General features: G+C 36.8%; 1 protein-coding gene across 1 annotated transcript in view; it reads left to right on the top strand.

The window, feature by feature from the left end:
- C1H4orf33 (chromosome 1 C4orf33 homolog) overlaps positions 1-20,200 on the top strand; it is an 86,240-nt gene extending 66,040 nt beyond the window's left edge. The window contains exons 9-10 of the transcript XR_006272815.1: positions 18,192-18,244; positions 19,942-20,200. The gene's annotated coding sequence lies outside the window, so the exon portion shown is untranslated. The remainder of the gene's footprint in view (positions 1-18,191; positions 18,245-19,941) is intronic.
- The last annotated feature ends 1,172 nt before the right edge of the window (positions 20,201-21,372 follow it).

The raw sequence follows: 21,372 nt of genomic DNA, 5'->3' as shown, positions 1-21,372 counted from the left end.
GTATTGGTAAAAAATTTGAAACTTTGTATTCATATTGTTATATAATATAAAGATATACTACTAACTTAATACCATTAAATTGTGTGTGTCTATACTCATAGGCACATGATGTGTATTATATCTGATAGAGAATATAAAAACTAAAATCAAATCTAAAAGATGTGGGTATCATTAATGAAAATTAGAGTAATTTGAAATTTTGGTGATCTTATGCACATTTATATTCTCTATCAATAAAGAAGAATTCAGAGTAATTAGAGTAGAGGTAAAAACAAGGGGGAGTGGCGGAGGGAAAGACCCATGAAGCAACTTGGGTCTTCAAGACAGGATGCTGATTGATAAAGTGTGAAGAAAGGATAAAAGGAACAAAACAACCTTGAAATCTATCCTTTTGAGTATTTTGAGTTAGAATGAACCAGAATTGACAGAGGCCTGTTTCACTAATGAGAATTTAATTTTTTTTTTGCTGTGTTCCAAAAATGAAAATGCATTAATTGACCATTGGCAGTCTTATAAAGAAAGACCAAAAGGATTGAGGTAGAATTTTCTACAAGGTAAATGTTGAACATTGGAGTCAAATGGACATGGGTACGAGCTCCAGCCAACCCTGTTGCTTCCTTGCTGTGTGACTTTAGATTAGTGACCTAACCTTTCTGACACTCAGTTTCCTAATCTGTGGATTGGAGAGAATAAAACAATCACTTCAAAGGCTTTTAGAGATGATGAAATGAAACAATGAATGTCAGGCACTACATTAGATGTTTAATACATAGAGTAAGCCTTCAAATGGTATTAACTATTGATGAAAATATTAAAAGGAATATAAATGAGAAGAAACAGCATTGCATGTTCCATGTGTTGCATTTCAAGTATGGTGATGAAAATGTGACTTAGAAAATACTTTCGGAAAAGAGATACTATCCAAATACAGAGGAATGGAGGTATGGGAAACTCCTGAAGGAAAAGTGTGAAATTTATGAATTTGAAGTAAGGAGGTTATTAAAGAAAATGTGAAATTTTTATTATAATTTAAAATCTCAGGAGAAAAGTTACTGAAATGGAGAAAATGATGCTTTAAAAAAAGAAGATTTATGGACTGGGATGGAAGCCTGAGTTGATGGGAAGTAGAAATGGAGAAAATGCTTGGTTGTAGAATGCCCAAATGCTTTTAGGCTTTCTGGGAACAAGGCAAAGATAAAATAATCCATCATGATCACTGAGGTCCTACTACATAAGGGATTAACTCCATAAAAGACCTGTTTGAAGGGTTTTTTCATATACTATAATATCCCAGTGATAAAAGAAGAAATTTTTAAGAAGTGGCAGGAAATAAAAAATCTGTAAGACACATGTATGCTTTATACCTACTGTGAAAGAGCTTTTTCCTAATTCTCTCCATAATGTGTGGAGAGAGCTCCTTTTTCTTAAATGTGTTTCTCAAAATCTTGTATTTTGGTTTTTATCTATTGAAGCTACCTTGGTCAACAGATTTAATGGAATTTTCTCATTCTTCCTGATTTCTGTGCAGCATGTGACACTAATGATCCTTTCTTTCTTCTTGAGATTCTTTTCAGAGTTCTTCTAGTTCTTTGATTAGTCCTTTGTGATCTCATTGTTTTCTTTTATCCTGGTCCTCCAAGTATGTCTTCTCTTTGTTTCTGCTGTTAGATCTCTTGTGTTTTACATTACCCACGATGACCATGTGATCCTTTTCCATGCCTTCAACCTTAATTTCTATTCAGATTTCTCTAATATCTGTATACCTGTGCCTAACTTTTCTCTAGAGCACTAGTCCTACTTTCCTAGTAAAGTTCATTGTGTATCTGCATGTGGATATCCTGACAGCAACTCAAACTTAACATTACTGAAACTGACTAATGAATTTCTAGGTTTTGGTTGAGCATCTCTATCTAAAGTTGCCCCATTCTCTTCTAAACCAAGCAGACAGGAAACTTCTGCCATCTTTGTTGCATCTCTCTCCCTTATTATGTACCATTAGTTGTCACGTCTTGTAACCTTACAGAGTCTTGCTATTCAGCAACTGTTAAGTAGTGTGAATGACCACTGAACGGAATTGCTATATAGTGAACCAAACAGCAAATAGTGACTAGAAGGTCCATTAGAACCCTAAGCATTCCCTGACAGTAGGTCAGTCATGTAAGGGGATGAGTATTGGAAATAAAACTTGGCTGGACCTTTAAAGTAGAAAGTATAGAAGACAGAGAGAGGACAGGGCCACGGCCCAGGAAAATAGGCATCCACATAATCTCCACCCTCTAGACAACTGCAGTGCTTGAGCATGCCTCTCAGAATAGGGTCCTCTGTATAGCTTTGTTAGAGTTCTGTGGATAGCAGTGTCTCTGTAAACATTTTTGAATAACTTAACAGACTCTCAGTGCTATTTGGATATGAATAGGATAAGAGGAAAACATTCAATTAAAAAGTTACAGATATGATTTCTTTAATTTTATCCCACCCCCACTATAAAACACTTGAAAGGAAGTGATTTAAGGAGCAAGCTGGGCCTCGTGAGTGGCCCAAATAACGTATAGTGTAGTGCAGTATTTCGTTACCTCCCTACTTTTTATAACTAGTGACTGCATTTTGTCAGCTATTTTCCTATACCATACTTCCTGGCATCTCAAGGTTACATTTTGGTCATTTGTTTTTTTGAACTGCTTGTCCTTCCCCAATGGATTGATAACAATATAGAAAGGCCCATTTGTGCAGTGTCTTTTTTTTTTTAAGTAAAGCAAATGAATTTTTGCATGTTGCCTTACTGACAAGTTTGCAAATTGCCAATCTTTGCTCTTTTTTCTCCCTCCCAATTTTTCATGGTAGTAATTAAGGACTGTAAATTTCACTTTATCACTTGTGTTAGGAATAGTAGCATAAATCATAGTAATAGCACCGTTTATTTCAGTAATGCCAGCCTGCCTGCAAATCACTTGTAAATTGGTTCCATGGATGTACCTCTATCAAATTAATCAAAAACCACCTACTTACATTTCCTGAGCTTATTTCAAAGGCCTAGTAACAGTGAAAGAGAAAGACCATTGCTGACCTTTCCATTTTTATTTGTTTGTGAATTCTGAATGGCTTGTGCATGTATTTTCATTTTGAATCTTGGCGAACATCTAACTGAGCTTTTTATATAGTGTTGTTTTTTTTTTTTAAATCGCAGGTTGGGATTTGTGCCCCAAGTAATTTACTTGCCAGATGGTCCTACTGTGGTTTATACACAGTCATAATAATGTTTGATTGGACATAAAATTGTTAACCATTTAAGAATTTGTGAGAAGTAATACTTTTCTGCTGGAAAAAAGATTTTTCAATTGAGCATAATTGTTTTCAACTTAGGGAAGCTAGGCAGCAGTCACTTATGTTTGTCCCATAGTACCCAAGAAGGTGGTATCAATGTATTATTCTGAATTTGGAGGGAAAAAAGGAATCTTTCCTTATGTGTTTTCCTTATATTCCTGCTTACACTTTCTGGACAATAGCTAGGACAACTCGAGTTCACATGAGACTGCCTCCCGTGTACTGTTTACATAACATGCTGAGTTCTATCCTGGATATGGTGTCTTCTTTGGGAACTTCCCGATGTACATTATTCATGTCCAGCTTACTTCTTATTTATTGATCCTACCCTAAGAGGAGAAAGGGAAGTTTAAATTTAGTAATAGCTTATTCTTACCCTAAGTCAAACATTCTTAATGGAAAAAATACAGATTATTTATTTTAATTTTATATTTGGAATTACAAGGATGAGGTAAAATCAAGTTCTAGGGCTCAGATAATAAAAATATAATAATAAACATGATCTATAACTTTATATGCATACTTTCCTTCTATTTCTGTTTCTGATATATAACTTGGTTTTGAGAAATTATTATCTGTATGCAGATTCAATATTTCAGTGAGTTTTGTATTGTAGAGTCTTTAAGGTTAGCATAAGAAATCAAAAATAAGTATAGGGATCTTAATTTTCATAAACAGTTTGCTTTTGCATCTAATTTAAAAGATAATGACAAATTTCCTATAAATTCTTATAGTTTTAGTATCTAGTTTTAATCTCTGTATATTTTCCACTCTAGTTTTTACTGTTAAATAGTCTATATTGAAGATTTCACACTTGGGAAGTTGAAATAATCTTTAAAGCAAATCCACTTGCTATTTTTTCTCTTATCCTTGGATGAACATGTAATTGGCAATACTTTACTTCAAAGAATTTCTTTTATTAGAAAAAGAAGAGAGAAAAGCAACAGATGGCCTTGAATCTTGCTGTTCTCTAAAAGAAATTAAATAAATAAAGAAATAAATATTTTATTTCTATGTAGAAAAATCTGAAAACCCAGAGTGAGTTTGATACATTTTGAAATACTGTTAAATAATTCTTTCAGTAACTATTTTATCATTTAGTCCTGTGTATGTACATATGCAGTACTTCTCATGGAGAAAAAATCTTTGGAGAGCAGTGGATTAAAATATCAGAATATTAAGTAGAGATTTTAAAGAGTGACAATTATAATTATTATGAATTCTTTCATGTGTGTGGAAGCTAGTATTAAAAGCATCTGAAAACATACCCACGAAATAAATATTTATTATCTGTAGATCCATATATTAAAACCATATTTGTAAATTTATTTATATATGATTAAAGCATATTTTCATTGTCTATGTTTCAGTAACCCACTTATATAAGTGTGAGAGAGAATAAATTTAAATAATTTAGACACAGGAAATTTTTTAGCCTGTTAGATTTACTTTATTTATGAGACTTTAAGATATTTCAGTGTTGCTTCTTAAAGATAAACTTAATAAAATTAAATCTTGAAAGCCATCACATTTAACAATAAACCAGTGATTAACTGATAAGTTCTCAAAGATGGTGAAATAATGATCTTTCCTTCTATTCCTTTCACCTCTATCCTCTTCTAAAATAAATCATTTCCAGACTGTCAACAAGCATGAGAAATTTCTAACTAAAGACCTTTCTCTATCGAAGACACTGAAAAGAGAGGCTTAAAGTGAAAAGTGCCATAACTACAATAGTAAGTGCATTCTACCAAGAATAAATAAAAATTGCAAAGCTTGACAGAGAAGAGAACAGAGGGGAATTCAAGTGACTAAACCTCAAATAAAGGATTATCCTTGTTTGTGAGGAATCTGTTCCAGTAAGAAATCGATCTGGAAACCTGCATACAAAAGGAGCTGGGCAGTTTTCTCAGCTGTAGGGAAACTGCCACTGGGACCAGTCATCCTAACTGGACAGTGATCTGCCCACAAGTCTTCAGGTCCAGCAATATACATCTGCCTTGGCCTTTTTCTGTACAGTTATTAGGCCTTAGGTCTATTTATTTAGACAGCAGCTGTCCTAAATCAATGACACTCACACAGTGATTAAAATAAATTTGGTACTATATTTTTACAGCTCTATTAACTTTACCATTTGACTTTCTGTTTTGTAAAAGGGGGAAAATGAAAATTGAGAACTGTGCATATACTGTGTAAGTGCATGCCAACCAGATTAAAATCCCATCAGCAGATGTAGAGATAACTGAACCAAAGTGACAGATTTAACACTGCTGTCTGTTTATGTGTCAGATAGAGTTAAATGTTTTGCTGAATTCTTAAAATGGTTTGGCTCTGTAATATCTAGCATAATCAACACTGAAAACTGGAGCACGATTTTGTCTTACTATGTGGAAAAGGCTATGTGCACTTGAGGATCTAGAAAATTGCTATTGAAAGTGGTATGTTTAAAAAAATGGGTTTGATTAATGAAAAAAAGTTGGCTATTTGAATATATTTGTTAGGCGGAAATGAAATCATTCATTCATTTATTTACCAGACTTTCACTGAGTACTTTTTATGGGTCAGACTCTGTTAGGGGCGGAAGAGACAAAGTCAAATAACATGTAGTCTCTGCTCTTTTGGAGCTTTTGCTACAGTGACATGTATCCACTTTTTCAAAATGTTTTGTTAATTTAGTTAACATTGATTGGATTTCTTAAAAACAAGTTTTCTCTGAATTTTTTTTTTTTTTGGTATATGTTTTCTTTACATCTACTTTAAATATCTCTTCTGTTTGGGAATAAAAAATAAAAATAGAGCAAAACAACAGAACAGAAAATAAAGCAACAAACAACGCCAAGTCATGCTACTACACTGAGAGTCTATAAAGTAAGGAATCCCATTAACTCTGAAAGGAATAAAAATTTTTTTCTTCTATATTAAAGATGGTACCTTTTCTTTGAGGATGGTTCTTTATGTTAGAAGTTCATTGATATATGAGTGTCACCTGCAAAATCTGCTGTATTGTTTAATGCATTTCACATTTTTAACTGTAGGTGTATACAGTTTTTAGCAGAGAAGGCAACGGCACCCCACTCCAGTACTCTTGCCTGGAAAATCCCATGGGCAGAGGAGCCTGGTAGGCTGCAGTCTATGCGGTCGCGAGTGTCGGATACGACTGAGCGACTTCACTTTCACCTTTCACTTTCATGCATTGGAGAAGGAAATAGTAGCCCACTCCAGTATTCTTGCCTGGAGAATCCCAGGGACAGCGGAGCCTGGTGGGCTGCCGTCTAAGGGGTTGCACAGAGTCGGACACGGCTGAAGTGACTTAGCAGCAGCAGCAGTATACAGTTTTTACAGGCTTCCCAGGTGACTCAGTGGTAAAGTGTCTACCTACCAATGCAGGAGATGTGGGTTTGATCCTTGAGTGGAGAAGATCCCCTGGAGGAAGAAATGGCAACCCACTCTAGTATCCATGCCTGGGAAATCCCATGGATAGAGGTGCCTGTCAGTCTTCATTTCATAGGGTCGCAAAGGAGTGAGATATGACTCAGTGATTAAACAACAACAATACACTATTATGCAGATTTAAATAAGAAGAATTTGATGTCTTTATGAGAACCATTACAATCCTTCCCAAATTGTAAACACTATTTTTGAGGAAAGAAAATAGGCTATTAAACTGCACTGAAGTCATCAATGTCAGCTTTCATCTTTGCTGGCTTGGGTTTACCTGTATTTAGTATTATGAGTTCTACTCTGATTGAACACCCCTGACGTCATATATGGGGTTTGACAAATATGAGGATTCACAGGCTAATTCAGTTATTCAACAAGTATTTTGTGAGTATTTACCATGTACAGGGTGTTATTCTTGTGACTGGGGTTATATGTGTGATCAGGAGTCTAAGCTCTTTTCTTCAATGAGCTCATATTCCAGGGAAAGTCCTGACCAGCAAAGAGTTCATGTGGGGAAATTCCTAATGATTCTGTCCAACAGAATGAGTTATCTGTCTTCAGGAAATAAAACACTGCAGTGTAGGACTTAGTATCTCATACATTTACTCTTTTAACTTAGGGTGCACCTACTGTGTCCAAGGCTATATTCTAGGCATTGGATCCTCTCTTAATATTCAGATTTAGGAGATCTTGAATGTACTACTTTAATCAGTTCATTTTGAATGTAAATAATCTTAGCTAGGCTTGTAGTAAGAGCTATGTGGCAGAAACTTCTAAGTACACTATGATGATGCCTTCTATTATATGTTGCTAATTGATAAAAGACTGTTGTATGTATTTTTCTGTTTTAGCCATGCCTCGGCTTGCGGATCTTAGTTCCCCAACCAGGGATTGAACCCTGGGTTCCTGGCAGTAGAAGCATGGAGTCCAAACCTCTGGGCTGCCAGGGAATTCCTTATTGTAATCTTAATCAAGCAAAGTTGATGGCCAAGATGGTGTTTCAGGGGGAATACTAGAGAGCTTTAGTGATTTTCTTGCTGAAATGATAATTCCTTACTTAAAAAGAAACTGCAGGAAGGAATGCCTCAGTTTTGCATCTCTGGTTCTACTCAGATGCTTAAACAAGGACTTCCTTGAAATTATAGAAACAGTCACCATTTACTTTGTTGTTTTGGGTTCACGTTTATACAACCTTTCTGCATTTCCTGTCTAGAGAAGATCCTTTAGCATTTGTTGAAGAGCTGGTTTGGTGGTGCTGAATTCTCTCAGCTTTTGCTTATCTGTAAAGCTTTTGAATTCTCCTTCATATCTGAATGAGATCCTTGCTGGATACAGTAATCTAGGTTGTAGGTTATTCTCTTTCATTACTTTCAGTACGTCCTGCCATTCCCTTCTGGCCTGGAGGGTTTCTATTGATAGATCAGCTGTTATCCTTATGGGGATCCCTTTGTGTGTTATTTGTTGTTTCTCCCTTGTTGCTTTTAATATTTGTTCTTTGTGTTTGATCTTTGTTAATTTGATTAATATGTGTCTTGGGGCGTTTCGCCTTGGGTTTATCCTGTTTGGGACTCTCTGGGCTTCTTGGACTTGGGTGGCTATTTCCTTCCCAATTTTAGAGAAGTTTTCAGCTATTATCTCCTCGAGTATTTTCTCATGGCCTTTCTTTTTGTCTTCTTCTTCTGGAACTCCTATGATTCGAATGTTGGGGCGTTCACAGTGTCCCAGAGGTCCCTGAGGTTGTCCTCATTTCTTTTGATCCTTTTTTCTTTTTTCTTCTCTGCTTCATTTATTTCCACCATTTTATCTTCTATCTCACTTATCCTATCTTCTGCTTCCGTTAGTCTACTCTTGGTTCCCTCCAAAGTGTTTTTGATCTCATTCATTGCATTATTCATTTTTAATTGACTCTTTTTTATTTCTTCTAGGTCTTTATTAAACATTTCTTGTATCTTTTCAATCTTTGTTTCCAGGCTATTTATCTGTAACTCCATTTTGTTTTCAAGATTTTGGATCATTTTTATTATCATTATTCTAAATTCTTTTTCAGGTAGATTCCCTATCTCCTCCTCTTTTGTTTGACTTGGTGGGCATTTTTCATGTTCCTTTACCTGTTGGGTATTTCTTTTCCTTTTCATTTTGTTTAGATTGCTGTATCTGGAGTGGGCTTTCTGTGTTCTGGAGGTCAGTGGTTCCTTTTTATTGTGGAGGATTAACCCAGTGGGTGGGGTTAGACGATTGGCTTGTCAAGATTTCCTGGTTAGGGAAGCTTGCATCAGTGTTCTGGTGCATGGAATCTGATTTCTTCTCTTTGGAGAGCAATGGAGTGTCCAGTAATGAGTTTTGAGATGGGTCTATGTGTTAGGTGTGACCTTGGGCAGCCTGTATGTTGACATTCACGGCTATGTTCCTGTGTTGCTGGAGAATTTGCGTGGTATGTCTTGCTCTAAAACTTATTGGCTCTTGGGTGGTGGTTGGTTTCAGTGTAGGCAACGACACACCTATCAATATTACCCTAAAAATGTAAAATGGTTGAATGCCCCAACCAAAAGGACAATATTGGCTGAATGGATACAAAAACAAGAAACCCCTATATATTGCTGTCTACCAAGAGAGAACCCACCTCAAAGGCAAGAGACACATAACAGACTAAAAGTGGAAGGGCTGGAAAAAAAAGTATTTCATGCAAACGGAGACCAAAAGAAAGCAGGAGTCGCAATACTCATATCAGATAAAATAGACTTTCAAATAAAGGATGTGAAAAGAGACAAAGAAGGACACTACATAATGATCAAAGGATCAATCCAAGAAGAAGATATAACAATTATAAATATATATGCACCCAACATAGGGGCACCGCAATATGTACGGCAAACACTAACGAGTATGAAAGAGGAAATTAATAGTAACACAATAATAGTGGGAGACTTTAATACCCCACTCACAACTATGGATAGATCAACTAAACAGAAAATTAACAAGGAAACACAAACCTTAAATGACACAATGGACCAGCTAGACCTAATTGATATCTATAGGACATTTCACCCCAAAACAATCAACTTCACCTTTTTCTCAAGTGCACACGGAACCTTCTCCAGAATAGATCACATCCTGGGCCATAAATCTGGTCTTGGAAAATTCAAAAAAATTGAAATCATTCCAGTCATCTTTTCTGACCACAATGCAGTAAGATTAGATCTCAATTACAGGAAAAAAATTGTTAAAAATTCAAACATATGGAGGCTAAATAACACGCTTCTGAATAACCAACAAATCATAGAAGAAATCAAAAAAGAAATCAAAATATGTATAGAAATGAATGAAAATGAAAACACAGAAACAGTCACCATAAACCTTGAAGAGATTGGCCTGAAATATTTTTGAGGACCAGATTTTAATGTGGTTTCTGAATCAAATTTAAATTTTTCAATTAAAAAAATTAAACCATGAGAACTTCAGTAGGAAAAACCAGGATTTGAGAGGGTAGGTGGCAAACTGATGATGTTGAGGTTTGAGATATCAAGGGAATGCCTTTTTGATAGCATATAAATAGTGCATCTGTTCCCTCTTCCAGCTAGTACATGGAATCTTTTGCTTCACCACTCAGAGCAAAATTTAAAGAATTTAGCAGCAGAATATCTAAATATTGGGAAGTAGCACAAGGGACAAGGAAGGAAGAGCACAGAAATGCCTACCTCAATCTCTAAGTGTCTTCACAATTTTTCTTAGAATCTTGCCTTCTGCCTAATATAACAGGAAGAGCACTTAAAAGAGCCACTTGTGGGAAGCAAGAAAGATGATATTGTGAACAATTAGGATGTTAAATCAACCACAGTCATGTGGTTTTCCCTGTGAATAGGTATTTCAGTTCAGTTGCTCAGTCATGTCTGACTCTTTGCGACCCCATGAACTGCATCTTGCCAGTCTTCCCTGTCCATCACTAACTCTTGGAGACTGCTTAAACTCATGTCCATCTAGTTGGTGATGCCATCCAACCATCTCATCCTCTGTTGTTCCCTTCTCATGCCTTCAATCTTTCACAGCATCAGGGTCTTTTCCAATGAGTCATTTCTTTGCATCAGGTGGCCAAAATAATGGAATTTCAGTTTCAGTATCAGTCCTTCCAACAAATAGTCAGGGCTGATTTCCTTTAGGATTAACTGGTTGGATCTCCTTGCAGTCCAAGGGACTCTCAAGAGTCTTCTCCAACATTCAAGTTCAAAAGCATCAATTCTTCGGCACTCAGCTTTCTTTATGGTCCAACTCTCACTTCCATACATGACTACCAGAAAAACCATAGTTTTGACTAGGCGGACCTTTGTTGGCAAAGTTATGTTTCTGCTTTTAATATGCTCTCTAGGTTTGTCATAGCTTTTCTTACAAGGAGCAAGCATCTTTCAATTTCATGGCTGCAGTCACCATCTGCAGTGATTTTGGAGCTCAAAAATCTGAAGTCTCTCACTGTTTCCATTGTTTCCCCATCTATTTGCCATGAAGTGATGGGACCAGGTCCCATGATCTTAGTTTTCTGAATGGTGAGTTTTAAGCCAGCTTTTTCACTCTCTTCTCTCACTTTCATCAAGAGGCTCTTTAGTTCTTCTTCTCTTTTTGCCATAGTTCAGTTAGTTACTTCAGTCGCTCAGTCGTGTCTGACTCTTTGTGACCCCATGAATCGCAGCACGCCAGGCCTCCTTGTCCATCACCAACTCCTGGAGTCTACCCAAACCCATGCCCATCAAGTTGGTGATGCCATCCAGCCATCTCATCCTCTGTCGCCCTCTTTTCCTCCTGCCCCCAAGCCCTCCTAGCATCAGGGTCTTTTCCAATGAGTCAGCTCTTCGCATCAGGTGGCCAAAGTATTGGAGTTTCAGCTTCAACATCAGTCCTGCCGATGAACACCCAGGACTGATCTCCTTTAGGATGGACTGGTTGGATCTCCTTGCAGTCTAAGGGACTCTCAAGAGTCTTCTCCAACACCATAGCTCAAAAGCATCAATTTTTCAGCACTCAGCTTTCTTCACAGTCCAACTCTCACATCCATACATGACCACTGGAAAAACCGTAGCCTTGACCAGATGGACCTTTGTTGGCAAAGTAATGTCTCTGCTTTTTAATATGCCTACTCCAAAGAGTTGTCGTCAATCTGGTCCATAGGACATACCTTGTGCCTTCTCATCCATGGTGCATGATGTATATGAGGCGATATGTAGACTGTTTAATCTGTGTCAATAGGAACATGCAGTCGACCGATACTAGAACACAATAATGATTTGGAGCCTCCCACAAAACATAAAGTCTGACACTGTTTCCACTGTCTCCCCATCTATATCCCATGAGAGGATTGACCAATGCCATGAATCTTAGTTTTCTGGGAATGTTAAGCTTTAAGGCCAACTTTCACTCTCCTCTCTTTCACTTTCATCCAGAGGCTTTTCAGTTCCTCTTCATTTTTTTTTTTTTTTTGGTGTCATCTGCATATCTGAGGTTATTGATATTTCTCCTGGCAATCTTGATTCCAGCTTGTGCTTCTTCCAGCCCAATGTTTCTCATGATGTACTCTGCATATAAGTTAAATAAGCAGGGTGACAATATACAGCCTTGACGTACTCCTTTTCCTATTTGGAACCAGTCTGTTGTTCCATGTCCAGTTCTAACTGTTTCTTCCTGACCTGCATACAGGTTTCTCAAGAGGCAGGTCAGGTGGTCTGGTATGCCCATCTCTTTCAGAATTTTTCACAGTTTATTGTGATCCACACAGTCAAAGGCTTTGGTGTAGTCAATAAAGCAGAAATAGATGTTTTTCTGGAACTTTCTTGCTTTTTCGATGATCCAGCAGATATTGGCAATTTGATCTCTGGTTCCTCTGCCTTTTCTAAAACCAGCTTGAACATCTAGAAGTTCATGGTTCACGTATTGCTGAAGCCTGGCTTGGAGAATTTTGAGCATTACTTTAGTAGCATGTGAGATGAGTGCAATTGTGCGGTAGTTTGAGCATTCTTTGGGATTGCCTTTCTTAGGAATTGGAATGAAAACGGACCTTTTCCAGTCCTGTGGCCACTGCTGAGTTTTTCAAATTGCTGGCATGTTGAGTGCAGCACCCTCACAGCATCGTCTTTCAGGATTTGAAATAGCTCCATAAGGGTGGTGTCATCTGCATATCTGAGGTTATTGATATTTCTCCTGGCAATCTTGATTCCAACTTGTGCTTCATCCAGCCTGGCATTTCACATGATGTACTCTGCACAGAAGTTAAAATAAGTAGGGTGACAACATACAGCCTTGACTCTTTCCCCATTTGGAACTATGTTATTCCAAATGATGTTTGGAACAACATTGTTCCAGACAATGTTGTTGTTCCATGTCGAGTTCTAACAGTTGCTTCTTGACCTGCATACAGATTTCTCAGAAGGCAAGTAAGGTGGGCTGATATTCCCATCTCCTGAAGAATTTTCCACACTCGTAATCCACACAGTCAAAGGCTTTGGCATAGTCAATAAAGCAGAAGTGGATTTTTTTCTGGAATGCTGTTGCTTTTTCAGTGATCCAGTAGATGTTGGCAATTTGATCTCTGGTTCTTCTGCTTTTTCTAAATTCAGCTTGAACATCTGGAATTTCACAGTTCACATACTGTTGAAGCCTGGCTTGGAGAATTTTGAGCATTACTTTGCTGGTGTGTAAGATGAGTGCAATTGTATGGTACTTTGAACATATTTTGGCATTGCCTTTCTTTGGGATTGGAATGAAAACTGACCTTTTCCAGTCCTGTGGTCACTGCTGAGTTTTTCAAATTTGCTGGTATATTGAGTGTAGCACTTTAAGAGCATCATCTTTTAGGATCTGAGATAGCTTATCTGGAATTCCATCACCTCCAGTAGTTTTGTTTGTAGTGATGGTAGGATCTTAGCCACAGTCAGCTCCCAGTCTTGTTTTTGCTGACTGTATAGTGCTTCTCCATCTTCAGCTGCCAAGAATATAATCAGTCTGATTTTGGTATTGACCGTCTGGTGATGTCCATTTGTAGAGTCGTCTCTTGTGTTGTTGAAAGAGGGTGTTTGCTATGACCAGTTGTTCTCTTGGCTAAACTCTGTTAGCCTTTGCCCTGCTTCATTTTGTATTCCAAGGCCAAACTTGCCTGTTCTTCCAGGTATCTCTTGACTTCCTGCTTTTGCATTCCAGTCCTGTATGATGAAAAGGGTATCTTTTTTTGGTGCTAGTTCTAGAAGGTTTGGTAGGTCATCATAGAACCGTTCTACTTCAGCTGCTTTGGCATTTGTGGTTAGGCCGTAGACTTGAATTACTGTGATATTGAATGGTTTCCCTTGGAAATGAATAGAAATCTTTCTGTCATTTTTTAGATTGTATCCAAATACTGCATTTTGGATTCTTTTGTTGACTATGAGAGCTACTCCATCTTTTCTAAGGGATTCTTGCCCACATTAATAGATATAATGGTCATCTGAATTAAATTCACCCATTCCAGCCCATTTTAGTTCACCAATTCCTAAAATGTCGATGTTCACTGTTGCCAGTCTCTTGTTTGACCACTTCAGCTTCTAAGATACTTCAGTATATTCGTTTATTCATTTACTATTTGGCCTAATGCTCATTAGTCATTCTACAAATGTTAAGTATTGTTAAGTGTTAAGTATGCTAGACAATGGGAACATGCTGGTGTACAGGGTAGACTTCCTCTTTGACCTCTTAGAATTGTATTTTTCTCATACAGAAGGGAATAACAGATTATAGATAAAAAGCTTATTCAGCTGAAAAATGGTTTACTGATGTAGTCTGAGTTCTAAACATTAATTTGCTTTTCTGTAATACTTTCAGAAAATAAAAAATGGCATCCTGTTCTTCTTTTAGTAAATGGTAAAGAGTCTCTTCAATGAATGTAGCTAAAATGTCAGCTCTATGAGGGCAAGATTCTCCAAGCCAGGCTTCAGCAATACATGAACCACGAACTTCCAGATGTTCAAGCTGGTTTTAGAAAAGGCAGAGGAACCAGAGATCAAATTGCCAGCATCTGCTGGATCATCGAAAAGAGAGTTCCACAGAAGCATTTATTTCTGCTTTATTGACTATGCCAAAGCCTTTGACTGTGTGGATCACAATAAACTGTGGAAAATTCTGAAAGAGATGGGAATACCAGACCACCTGACCTGCCTCTTGGGAAACCTGTATGCAGGTCAGGAAGCAACAGTTAGAACTGGACATGGAACAACAGACTGGTTCCAAAAAGGAAAAGGAGTACATCAAGGCTGTATATTGTCACCCTGCTTATTTAACTTATATGCAGAGTACCTCATGAGAAACGCTGGGCTGGAGGAGGCACAAGCTGGAATCAAGATTGCCGGGAGAAATACCAATAATCTCAGATATGCAGATGACACCACCCTTATGGCAGAAAGTGAAGAGGAACTAAAGAGCCTCTTGATGAAAGTGAAAGAGGAGAGTGAAAAAGTTGGCTTAAAGCTCAGCATTCAGAAAACTAAGATCATGGCATCCAGTCTCATCACTTCATGGCAAATAGATGGGGAGACAGTGGAAACAGTGTCAGACTTTATTTTTGGGGGGCTCCAAAATCAGTGCATATGGTGACTGCAGCCATGAAATTAAAAGATGCTTACTCCTTGGAAGGAAAGTTATGACCAACCTAGAGAGCATATGAAAAAGCAGAGACATTACTTTGCCAACAAAGGCCTATCTGGTCAAAACTATGGTTTTTCCAGTGGTCATGTATGGATGTGAGAGTTGGACTGTGAAGAAAGCTGAGTGCTGCAGAATTGATGCTTTTGAGCTATGGTGTTGGAGAAGACTCTTGAAGAGTCCCTTGGACTGCAAGGAGATCCAGCCAGTCCATCCTAAAGGAGATCAGTCCTGGGTGTTCATTGGAAGGACTGATATTGAAGCTGAAACTCCAATACTTTGGCCACCTGATACGAAGAGCTGACTTATTGGAAAAGACCCTGATGCTGGGAAGGATTGAAGGCAGGAGGAGAGGGGGACGACAGTGGATGAGATGGTTGGATGGCATCACTGACTCAATGGACATGGGTTTGGGTGGACTCTGGGAGTTGGTGATGGACAGGGAGGCCTGCTGTGCTGTGATTCACGGGGTCGCAGAGAGTCAGACACGACTAAGTGAATGAACTGAACTAAACTGATGAGGTCAAGGACTTTGTTTTGTTGACACCATATGCTCAGTTCCTTGAAAAGAGTCTGTTGCCTGGTAGGCACTTATTAAATACTCATTGTATGACAATCAGTAGCTTGATAAAGTCAGGAATTAATTTAAGCTTCTTGATACAGAAGCGGGTGGAATGAGAACAAAAATGGTATTCTATTTAGATCCCAGGGGCTTCCCCAGTGGCTCAGTGGTACAAGAATCCACCTGCAGCACAAGAGACGTGGGTTTGATACCTGGGTCAGGAAGATCTCCTAGAGAAGGAAATGGCCACCCACTCCAGCCTTCTTGCCTGGGAAATCCTACGGACAGAGGAACTTGGTAATCTTCAGTCCCTGGAGTTGCAGAGTCCAACAAAACTGAATAGCTCAACAACAATTTAGATCCTAACATTTGTTGGTGTTCAGTGGGCTCAGATCTTTATAACAAATATATTTTTTTAAATGGCTTTTGGAAAAATGACATCCCAAGCAGTTAATGCTTGATTCCTATGGTACACTTCTCATCTTCAAATGAATCAAGAAATTACAGTCGTAATGGAGAACTTTCAGAAATTTCTGTTTTGAAAGGAGGTCGGACAACTTACCTGAGATTGTCCTAGCAGAAGAATAGTATGTTGAGTTCCAATAATTTCACAGTGGACCCTTTATCTTAAAAGTTCTCCTTAAAAAAAATTCTGAAAGGGAGACAACTATTGGCAGCTCTATGGAGTTACAATAGAGCCAATTCCAGAGGGGTAAAATTCCTCACATACTTTCTTCTCTAGATGCAAAATAGACTGTCAAGGGAGATCACTATGACCAGCAGATTGTGTTTATCAGACACCATAGATTTTGGTTTATGGATCTCTTCATAGAAATTGTCAGTTGTCCTGTGGACAGCATTGTTACAGCAGTTCCCGGAAGAGTTTTTTTTTTTTTTTTAATTGAATTGTCTTGATCTCTGAGGGAATGGAGTTGGAAAGCAGAGAAGGTAATTTGGCTCTTGACTATCACTGTTTTCCAAATGGGTAATTTTAAAAATAGGATTGTCAGTGATTCTGGCTGACTTAAGTTAATATTAGATTCTTCATTAAGGTTGACAGGAACTGTCTGGGAACAAAGGAAGGAAGTCTGTGGAGAGATAATCTGTGTTAAAAAGGAATCCAATATTCTCTATTTGGGACATGGATTGTTTCCAAAGCCTATCTCTGTTTTGCCTTATCCTTGTTAAAAGATTATATTAATACACATTAATGAGATGAACCATTTAAAAAGGTAAAAATTGATGTCAGTAGAAAATTACTAAAAATTGCGAAACTGATAAAATAGTTGTTGATGAATGTGTGAATATAGCCAATATAATAAATATAATCAGTTTCTGAAATGGTGACAAAGAATGAAATGACTAACTCAAACAGGTAGGGGCATATAAAATCCATTAGAGGTTATCTCCTGACCTGAATGTCAGGTTCATTTGGGAATGGTGGCTGCTACAGATCTCCATTGTCTAGGTTTGCCTGCCAGGGATCTGCATAGATACTAACGACTAAAATAAAGATAGGGCTAACAAAGTGTCCCTTACTTTTCCTTAGAACTCCAAGCATGAAGTACCACTACCTAGGTCTTCAGTATCATTATGCCCTTATAAAAATTAGCTGTTTCTTGTGAACTGACATTTTATATATTAGTGAAAATGAATGTTAGCTGCTCAGTGGTCCCCAGACTCTTCGCGACCCCATGGACTATAGCCCACCAGGCTCCTCTGTCCATGGAATTTTCCAGGCATGAATACTGGAGTGGGTTGCCCTTCCCTTCACCAGAAGATCTTCCCAACCCAGGGATCAAACCCAGGTCTCCTATACTCAGGCAGATTCTTTATCATCTGAGCCACCAGGGAAGCCAATAACAGACAATAAGTATTTTCAACTTTTTCTAAATAACAAAACTATGAATGGGGTGAATACTCAATGGCAGTACTAATGGGTTTTCAACTTAGGAACCATGAATTACAAGCTTGCCTTATAAAAGGCATATCATTTTTGTCTAATTTAAATTTAGGTTCTATTTGTTTAATACATTAAATCTGCCAGTTGAAAATTATTGCTTTTTTGATTATTAACTCCAAACTATGAAAGAAAGAGCTGAGTTTACAATTTAAAATCAGCACTACCTGGAAGCAGTGGAATGGGATTTTATTTCTTCCTTGGGAATATTTTCCACCTGGTATGGATAAAATGAATTCATATGCACTTCATGGATCACAGATTAGTAGATTCAATACCACATGAAGAAATTGAGGACAGACAAGGCCTAACTTGTGAGTATGCAAATAATTTGATTATATATTTACTTTCAGATTTTATCTTTACTGAATTGTGAGAAGGAGATATGAGCTTTAACTACAACTCCTTAAATTTTTTTTTTAATATGCCAGAAGGATTTTCATTGCATTTCTGGTGATTAAAATAAGTAGCTCTATTCACATATACTGAGATTTTTTCCAAATTTATTTAAAAACATTTTCTGGTTTATACTATGAGAGCTAATTGGAACTAAAAATGCCAAGGAACAATTATAAATTATTTAGGCTTTCTAAATATAGAATTAAATCTAACTAGTAACCTTTATGTTTTATATTATTTTATGTTTTATTATATATTTATAAACATATTTTATATAATATGATTATATTATTTTCTCAACCCTCCACAAGGGAAGCCCAACCCTTCATAACTCCAACCCAATTCCAAATATGGTTTACTTTTTGCAAATATTCCCTGTGTATTATATTTTATAGATATTTGAAATTTTTGGTTTGATACCTGCTCATTTCAGATGCTACACATTTTAGGGGAAAGATACTTTAAACATTCACCATTTTTTCACAGTGCCTAAAATTTAAAAACTACACATACATGTAAAATTATAAATATTTGAGTATGTGTAACAATATATATATATATATATTTGTATTCTTTATGTATAACACAATTGAATTATTTTTAACATTTTTGCTTGACCTGCTTTTTATACTCTTTAACAACTCCATTATTTGCTTCAATTCCCACCTAATTGGAAATGAATCTACATAGCAGTCAGCTTGAATCAACTTCCTTCAGGCTGTACTAGGCACTCTCTAGGACTGTATGATTTCTGTTTGCTTTTATGAATGATAACAGTAGCATTGCCACTGGTAGTAAAAGCTTGCATACTTTGATAATACATAGGTAAAGCTCATTCTACAGGAGTGTTGTATGAATGAAACTATTGGATTGGCCAAAAAGTTCATTCCGGTTTTCCATACAGTATGAAAAACCTGAACAAAGTTTTTGGCCAATCCAGTGCTTAATTAGTATACAGTATGTCTGTGAGTTGAGTGAACGTGTTTTGTAGTAATCAGGGATTCACAGAAACTGCCAATAAAACATGAGAGGATACCTTTGTTGTTGCATGGTCAACCTCAGATTCAGACCACCTATCTTAAAATGTGAATTCAACAAACTGATCATATAAAATTTTTTAAGTGAGATTTGAATTGAAAAATGTATGTATATAATCATTAATTAGCATAGAAATAGTGATTTCTTACTCCTCAATGAATACTGTAGCAAGTTCTGTACATGTATACATGAGAAAAATATAAAAAAAGATCTAATTCATTATTATATTATTTAAAAATAATATAACCAATATATTAATGAACAATTTTTTAATTAATTTATTTATTTTAATTGGAGGCTAATTACAATATTTTAGTGGTTTTTGCCATACACTGACATGAATCAGCCATGGGTGTACATGTGTCCCCCATCCTGAACCCCCTCCTACCTCCCTTCCCCTCCCATCCCTCAGGGTTTTCCCAGTGCACCGGTTTTGAGTGCCCTGTTTCATGCATCGAACTTGGACTGGTGGTCTTGTGTGCATTTTTCTTTAAATTTTATTTAATGAATAATAAAAACATAGTGGTGTCTTTAATACTTAAAATTTGACTTTTTTTTTCTATGTGGCCTGAAGCCATCGCCTTGAGTATTTTAAAACTTTCAACCTGAAGTGGATTATGAGAGATGACTGGGGAGCAGCCAGACTTGGAGCTGTGGAAAGAGCTTTGCTGTGATCCTTTACCTTCTGACAACACAGGTTATAACTCATGAAGAAAGGCACTTAACACTCCATGTACCACCACCTTTTGGCCTCAGCTGGACGGCTGAAGTAAAATCATTGTCTGCTACCACTGTAAACGTTCCAACAACATGCCAGAAATAAATCATTTAATTGAACATGGCTTTTACACTTTATCTTTTACTAATAATGATTTTTTAAAAAATAAATGATAAGAGAAAATAATTGTTTGGGTATTTCTTTCCCATCAACTCATCCTTCCTGGCAAGTTTTCTGTTCCCTGAAATAGAGCTTTTGAAAATCAAGAAACATTATAATATGTTTCTGTTAAAATGCCAGTCATACATTGCATAGTGCTGAGACCTGAAGTAGAAAAATGAACTGCTGCAAATTTTGCCCTTAAGAAAAATAGTGCTTTTCTCAGTGCTTTGAAAATACTTCTCAGTGTTACCCTTTAATATATTATTTATTTTCTAAATATGGCAATTTTCTTGTAGGGATGGCATTGCAGGTCATCTGTCAGAATAAATGCTAACCTAGCCTAAAATACTCTGAGAAATATTGGTTTAGTGGACTAGAGTGAGTCCACTAGTCATTACATTATTAAATTATTGGGCACTTGTTGGATTCAGAAATGTTTTGTATGTTAAAAGTATATCTAATCTTTCTCCAGCCTCCAGCACTTTCACTGAGTCTCTGAGGAATCAGTTTATTTATGGCGGCAACAATAGTTGATTCTGAGACCTTAAGCTTAAAGATAAACTATTTCTTTTTTGTATCAGTCTTTGAATTTGGATGTCATGGAAAAGTAGAACAGGATAATAGCACCACACAGTTGCTCATGTTACTGGTGGGCAGATTCTTTGTTGCCCTGGAGAGAAGCGGAATCTGATCCTAAGAAATTTGCCAGTTCTCTCGTTTGCCTCTCTAAAACAGTTTGGGGTTATTTATCAATTAAGTCGTTGTTTAGTTAAAACTTGTTCTAAATAACACAGTGTAGTTCTAATCTTGTGGCAACTTCATAATCAGTTCTGGGGATTACAGAAGTGAATATTCTTAACAATACTGAGGACAATTCTTAACAAAAATGAGGACAATAACAAGCAAAAATACTCGAGGAAATTTAATGAATAACAACTTCACTTGGAAAACTTAAATGGAGTAATTCACATCCTGAAAGAATGAATGAAAAAATAAACTCCATTATTTCTGAGCTCTTAATTATGGTAAACCAGTTCAGATTATAAATTCAAAATTCCAAGCACTTCATACTTAAGTTTGAAAATGTACTATAGTTTAAATATATGGTGCAGTGAAATTTAAGTG

Source organism: Cervus canadensis, chromosome 1 (genome assembly GCF_019320065.1).
Source record: "Cervus canadensis isolate Bull #8, Minnesota chromosome 1, ASM1932006v1, whole genome shotgun sequence".
NCBI lineage: Eukaryota > Metazoa > Chordata > Mammalia > Artiodactyla > Cervidae > Cervus > Cervus canadensis.
This window is presented reverse-complemented; position numbering and strand designations above follow the sequence as displayed.